The sequence below is a fragment of the Solanum tuberosum genome, unplaced genomic scaffold (assembly GCF_000226075.1).
Source record: "Solanum tuberosum cultivar DM 1-3 516 R44 unplaced genomic scaffold, SolTub_3.0 scf00125, whole genome shotgun sequence".
NCBI classification, from domain to species: domain Eukaryota; kingdom Viridiplantae; phylum Streptophyta; class Magnoliopsida; order Solanales; family Solanaceae; genus Solanum; species Solanum tuberosum.
The window spans coordinates 1104961-1113083 of record NW_006239052.1 but is presented as its reverse complement, the minus strand read 5'-3'; the positions used below and the strand labels follow the sequence as shown (position 1 = coordinate 1113083).

The window sequence follows — 8123 nt, the reverse complement described above, 5'->3', positions numbered from 1 at the left end:
AACTGTAAATTATAATTTTTAAATCTGTTTCTAAAATTATCCCCAAAAAGCAAAAAAAAAGTAACCGACCAAATTATCAGTTTTGTGGGTAGTTATCAATTTCTTTGTATCAAATATTTGAAGTAACTATTTACCGTTACTCCTTCTTTATAATAATAAAAAGACAATGTAAATTGTTAAATAATAATAATATACTAATATTATTAATAATAATAATTTATCTATATCTATATACCTATATTTATATTTGTTTTGAATCTATATCTAAAATTAACCAAAAAGAAGAAAAAGTAACGAAATAAATAATTCCATGATCAATTTTTTTTATATTAAATATTTGAAGTAACTTTTCATCGTTACTCCTTCTTTAAAAAAAAACAAATTTGAAAATTGGATTTGAGTTTATTCTTATTGGTTGAGATAAATTTAAATGTTTAAAAATTCTACAACTGAAAGTTACTGAGTTGTAAAGTTAGTAACCGCAAACATTGATCTATCTATAAAATATTAAAAGGATAAACAACTTTTTGGTTCATCTGGATAGATACTTTTTATCAACCGCTTCAGTAAAAAAAATTCAAATTGAGACAACTACTAATGCCATTTTTATAGTAAACACATGAGTTTTGCGTGCATGCTATCTTCACATGACATGAGTGTCAAATCTATTGTTTTCATTGCATGTATGCAGCATGCAAAAGTTTCTAAAGATTACAGCTATAAATGAGCTTTTCTCAGAATAGTATTAGTATGATTATAGTTCCTCTTTTTGGCTGAGTATGCACTTAAAATAAGTCCATTCAAAAAGTCACTTACTCGGTCCTTTTGTAAAGATGAACAAAAAAAACACATATATGAACATATTAAATGTCGAGATAAATATACCAATGTTATTTTTAATGTGTATAAAGAAAAACATAAATGTAGGGATAATCAAAAGCAGACTTTTTATGAATTTAGAGATTAACTTTTGAATTTAGGTTATTGAGAATTTTAAAATTGCTAATGAAATAACTTGATTGCTGAATTTATGAAATATCTTAAACTATTTGAAATTTTGATATAAATGATATATTAAAGTTTACTAATATTTTTTTGACATAAAGCTATCGCTACTAATTATCATGTAATCTATGTGATAAGTTATACATCTTAATACATAATTTACATAAACTTTCTTTTCTTAGTGAAATAAAGGGATAATATTTTATTTTTTTGAATAGGAGATAAGGAGTATTATTTAATTAAAATTACAAAAGCTCTATGTGGATTATGACCGATATAAGTTTTCTTGGGCCTTTTTTTTTTTTCTATTGTTAGTTTGTTTAAAATGGGTAGGAATTGTTATAGAGGTCTAAAACTTACAATCGGTTCAGAAAATCATTTCATTTTGGCAATGAAAGAGAATAGTAACACATAAAAATACATATTTTAAAAAAAATTCTAACAATAAAAAATATTTGCATTTAATTTTTTTAAAAAACATTTGAAAATTTGAATTCTTGGAGATAAGTATAACATTGGAAGATATCAATGAAGCTAAAGGCGATAACTCTAAAGTAATTTTGCACTTCTCGACTAATTAAATTTGAATATTAATTAAATTAGTAGCAATTGAACAATTTTTCTTAGTATTTTTATTAGAACAATTTTATTGATTACATATGTAGAGCATTCTGATAGTTATTTAGTATGACTATATATCAATTAAATATTAGTTTTGGCTTATTTAATTGTTTGTTCTATTTTATATTTTATTATATTTATTTGATGGCTGCATTTTACATGTTGTGTTCGGTTTGTGACAAAAGTTCACATGATTACGTAAATAAGAAATTAATTAAAGGAATTGAAAGATACTAAATATCAAATTTCTACAATTACTTGAACTTATTACATTTTTTTTTACTCAAATTTTAATAGTTGTTAACTACGTGAGATGTATGCATTAAATATATATTGATTAATAAATATAGTAAACTGTTAGTTTGTGTTGATTTTTTTTTAAAAATTAGTGATTTTAAGTTTGTTTGTTTGTTTTGCAGGCTTTGTGTATGAATTCGCTGGATTTTAATTTTAATTTTTTAGATATTTTTAAAGTTGTTATTACTACACATATTTAAAGTGTTGCGTTTGTTTGATAATAATGATATCTTATAAAATTATTGATAAAGATATAACTACACATATTTAAAATTTAACATTTGTTTGGTAACAATGATATCCAAATGATTATAATTTTTTTGTTGTATGCTTACCATTATGATAGGACTTTTCTTAGTTATATTTTGTTTTAATCTAACTATTAATTTTTTTTATATCTTTATTATTCTAACAAGAGGATAATATGGATAGGTAGATAGTCTTTATTAATCTAAATAATTTTTAAAAAAATCTATCTATTTATAATAGGAGAAGTGAAATAATCTATCTATATATGATAACTATATATAATAAATCTAATTTTAAAAAAAATTGTAAACACTAAAATAAGATGCGATTTTGAAAAAAATAAAATAAAATAAATATAAATATAACATAACTACTTCTAAGGTCTCCCTTTTTGAATTTATTTTTAAAAATGATAGTTATTCAAATTAATATCCAAATGTATAAGTTATTGAAATTTGAATAATTAATTTAAAATTTAAATTTTAAAAGATAAGAAACTAATCTTACTTTTCTTATCCCTAGAAAAAAACTAACCGTATAACACAATATTTTATATCTATATATAATTTATCTATATATAATATGAGAAGTAAAAAGTGCCACATATCAGCACCACAAAATTTCTCCATTTTAAAAAAAATAAAATCTAAAAATAATTAAATCTGTATTAGTTAGTAATTTTCAATTTAATTTAAAATTAAAAATTAAAAAATCATCAATAATATGCTAAACGAATTCTTTTTAAAATTGGAAAGTTACCATAGTTAATGTAAATCTTCCATATTCTTTTCATTTTTTAAAAAGTAACTGATTTTATATATGGCTAATATTTATTTTTTTGGACTCATATTTTTATTCTAATTAGAATATTTATTTTATTCCATGTATTTATGAGTAAGTGGGGTAATGGGGGTTAAGTATCGTCTATTTAGTTTTCTTTAACTTATTATTATTTTTTTTCTTTTTTTTTTATTACTGAATAGTATTTGTGAATAAGTGGGGGTAATGGGGTCATACCGTGTAATGTGTATTTTACTTTTCTTTAACTTATTATTTTTTCTTTTTTACTACTGAATATATGAAACTTTGAATATTTAGTATTAATTATATTTTATTTTTAAAAACATAAAATCAAATCAAACAAATTAACTTAAATTAAAACACGAGGAATATATTTTGTTTAAAAAAAAATTGAGGGCATGAATTATGTTGCACTTTGTTTTAAAGAACATATAGAAGTAACCACTGTTGCCCACCAAAAATAGTATTTATCATTAAAATAAAAATATATCTATATATAATATAAGAGGAAAAAATTGTCATATATATATATATATATGCGTGTGTGTGAGCGCTAAAAGTATCATGTGTCAATACCATAATTTTTTTCAATTTTCTGAACAATCAAAATTAATTATTTGTAATTATAAAATAATAGATTACAATTATAAAAGCAGATTTTTTTTTAAAAATTACCGTGAATGCAATTTTAAAAACTGTAGCACTTTTAACCGCACGTTTTTACACTATACACAACAAAATGCTCCTTATTACAGGAACTAAAAATAAATATAAATTTTAATCTCCTTTTTCTCTTCTATTATACTTCTCCAAAAATCAAAAATCAACATCAAATTTTCAATTTTTTGTATAACTAAAACTAATTATTTGTAATTATATTATATAAGTAAATAAATAAATTACAATTTAAAAAACAAAACAGTTATTTTGAAACTGTTTTAAAATTAACATGGAAACAGTTTTAAAATTTATCTATTTATAATTTAAAGCATTTTTAAAACAATTTTTTCCTATTTTGTAGCAACTAAATACAAGTTCTTATTTCCTTTTTCACTCTATTTTAATTTTAATATTGTACTTATCCAAATCTATATCCTAAATAATTGTAAGTTTTTGAATTTTATTGATAACGGGTCCACAATTTTATTTTTTTAATTTTAATTGTTCATTTTAAGTGTTTGCTTCATGATTTATTTATCTCTTTTATGTTTGTTTTCTATTTTATTTATCTGTTTTATGTTTGATTTTTTTAGTGTCTTTATGCCAAAGGATTTAGAAAGGAATAATTATTCAGATGAATGAACAATTTATTGTATTTTAATGGAATGTTATATTTGAATTCGGTAAAGTATCTCTATTAAATCTCAAAAGATGAAGTCTTTTAGTTTGTTCTGTTAAATTTTTCTGTTGCAGTGTTGTTCATTATGAGATACATTCACTCATTTTTTGAGAATTCATTTTATTGTTATTTATGTGTAGATGAGAGAACTCTTTAATTTCCACGCAACGCACGGATACGTATACTAGTTTTCTATAATAATATTTGTAGGAAATGCATTTGTGAAGAATGCTGCTCCGGGAACATATGATGCCATTATAGTAGATTGTTTTGATCCTTGTGGTAATATATATATATTTCACAAGTTATTTCTTAAAGGAATGAGTTTGATTGCTAAGGATAAAAATTAAAGATCAAAATAAACCGTAAAATTAAAAATGCATGTATGGATGCAGGACCATCACATTTTTTCTTTGAAAAGCCCTTCTTTGAAGCAGTTTCAAAAGCCTTAAGGCCAGGAGGAGTTTATATAACTCAAGGTGAAAGTGCATGGATTTTCTTGGATTTTATCAAAAAACTTGTTGAAAATTGCAACAAATTCTTCAAAGGCTCTGTCAACTATGTATGGACTAATATTCCTTCCTTCCCAAGGTAATCATCTCTCCTATTCAGGATTTAGAGTACGTGGGTGTCAAATAGACTCATCGATTAAATTAACTTTATATGTGATTAAATTATTCGTCTTTTCAATATATATGATAAATCAATCAATAAAATATGAATAATAAGATGAAAATTTATGTATTACATATATTACAAATCCACACTCCACACTAAAAGCACGAAGTTAACAAATTTAAGACTTTCAATAATATTTACTAATATTATAAATATTCATCATTCATTTACAATTGTTCTCGGCGAGTTTTCATATTCTGAAACGATCGATAATGACATCATTACTAATTATATTTGTAAATACATCACGTACTCTTTATGTAACACACTAGACAATCATTTAAATATTGATTACCAATGCTATTCCAGCTTGATCACTTTTTATTTTTATCTAGAGACATCAAGATAATTTATGAAAAAATATGCTTAATAACATAAGACATGTGAAAAAATATCATTAGAATAGATAGGTAGTATTTAATAACTCTTGGAAAAAGAAACTTTTGGAACTTTTAAATTTGTTTAGGCTTCAAACGAGTATTAATTGTAGGGGCAAAATGGAAAAAATTTAGTTAATTTTATTTTGATATATTAAGTGATCAACTTGTAATTTAGGACATATATTTCTAATGAGGTAATCAACTACTCCCTAGCTCCGTCCAACCATAGTTGTTTACTATACTATTTTGGGATGTCCAACAATGTTTGTCCACTTTATGAAATAAATGGATAATTTTATATTTAATTCCTACTTTACCCTCATCATTAATTATAGTCATTTCCCTATTACATTTGTCAAGATATTGTGTTTATTACATTCAAACGGTGATATAGTAAAATTACCCTCCTATTTATAGTTTCTTAAGAAGTGTGTAAAATCAATAATAGACAAATATTATTCAACAGAGGGAGTAATATGGGACGGAGGGGGTATTGTTGTTATTAGAGATACCATATTTCAGAAATGAAATTATATGGGATAAGGTGAGAGTGGTCTCTATTGCTGACAAGATGAATGAAGCGAAACTGAAATGGTTCGAATATGTGAAAAGGAGTTGTGTGGATGCAACCATAAGAAGGTATGAAATGTTGGCTATAATAAAAGTTAGGACATGTAAAGGGAGGAGATAACAAATGATTAGACAGGATATACCACAACTTCTATTTATTGAGGACATAACCCTATGTAGGAATATAAGAAAGTCAAGGAATTGGCTAGAAGTTTAGTAGATAGCAGAGAGTTGTAACATTTCATGTGGGGAAAGCACAAGGCCAGCCTCCCTCCTTTTTTTGTTCTCTTATATCCTTATAATCGTGCTTCGAATTATATAAACAATAATTCCAATATATAATATTTGCAGTGGGGCTATTGGTTTTGTTATTTTCTCTACTGAAGGGCCTCCAGTTGATTTCATTAATCCTATAAACAAAGTTGATGTAGATATCATCTCTACAAATTCTGAATCACCTTTGAAGTACTATAACTCAAAGGTACTATACATTTTTTTCCTTTTGAATTAAAATTTTATATATGTATCTTCTAATAATACTAGGAGTACTTTATTTCTTAATTGATTAACAGGTTCATGCTGTTGCTTTTGCTTTGCCGACTTTTGCTGAAAAGGTGCTTTGCCCTAAAAAGTGATTCTTGTTGGAAGATGTACGAATTTCAAGTATCTATTTGATGTTTAAATAAAATTGATAGGCGATGACCAATTGCAAATTTAATTTTCTTGTAATAAATGGTTAATGCATTAATAGTAGTGAGGGTGGACGTTTGGGCCATTTGAATCGAATATATGAAAATTTCGATTTGAATTTTCTATTTTCGAATTGAAGAAATTACCATTGATGTATTTTTATGTTTGTATCTCAAAAATGTTCTAATTTTTCGAGACTCAACAAACTTTACGCCTCTTCTTCCTCAAAATGGTTCTCAAATGATTTCGAGTTTCTGGTTCAACACAGGCCATATCACTATGTTATTGTCAAAATGGTTCTCAAATGATTTCGAGTTTCTGGTTCAACACAGGCCATATCACTATGTTATTGTCAAAATGGTTCTCAAATGATTTCGAGTTTCTGGTTCAACACAGGCCATATCACTATGTTATTGTCAAAATGGTTCTCAAATGATTTCGAGTTTCTGGTTCAACACAGGCCATATCACTATGTTATTGTCAAAATGGTTCTCAAATGATTTCGAGTTTCTGGTTCAACACAGGCCATATCACTATGTTATTGAGACATTCCTGAAAGATTTCTGAGAAATTTATAATGGTTATATAATTTTAACGTAGATACATGTACACTTTATCAAATACATAGGCTCTTAGTTTAATATATATATATTTATATATATATTGTCAAATTCAAGTATACCAAATTGTAATGATCCGATTGATCATTTTTGAAAAATTTCACAAAATTACCGTTTTGTCCCTACTGATATTGACCCCGAGTTATTTCTGTTTGAGTTTTGAAAGTTAGTTTCGAAATTTGAGTAAAAAGTTGTGAATTTTGTAAGTTCCAAGTTTGAAAGGCTAAAGTTGTTAAAAGTTGTTTTTGATGTCTTTAGGAATTTCGAGTGTTGGAATGAATGTCACCCCCGAGCCTACACCCCGAACGTGGATGGCACTCGAGAACCATTGCTGGCCCCAAGTGAACCCTTGGCCTGACTTACTTACTCAGCGAAAGACTCTAAGTATTAATACAATGATCAAATGCACTTACTCAATGGTTTAATAAAATAACTTAGAATGTTTAAAAGTCAACATTCAACTTGGCCAAAATGGCAACTCAAGTTTTCACATATGAAATGATAATGTAAAGACAACTGAACTACTAACTGTCTGACTGTCTATGAAGCCTCTAAAACAAAGAGGGAGGTCGGGACAAGACCCCCGATCATCCTAACAATGAAATACTTAAAACAACGTAAAAGGAGTCCTTCGAAATGCAATGAGGCTCACCAATTGACTCTGAGTGCTCAACTGGATCAACGAGGCCCTGGGTGATGATCCTGGTTACATGCGTCTGCATCATAAGAAGATGCAGGCCAACTGGCATCAGTACATTGAATGTACGAGTATGCGAGTTGGAATGCTAAACACAACATAGGCTTGAAATTTTTTTGAAGGGAACGCTTACCTTGGCTTTACTCAACTCCTGAATAACTTAACTCATTATAAAA

At 26.2% G+C, this 8123-nt stretch overlaps 1 pseudogene; it reads left to right on the top strand.

Annotated features, from left to right (window-relative positions):
* Positions 1 to 6721, top strand: part of LOC102582202 (spermidine synthase 1-like) — a 12027-nt pseudogene extending 5306 nt beyond the window's left edge.
* Positions 6722 to 8123: the final 1402 nt, after the last annotated feature.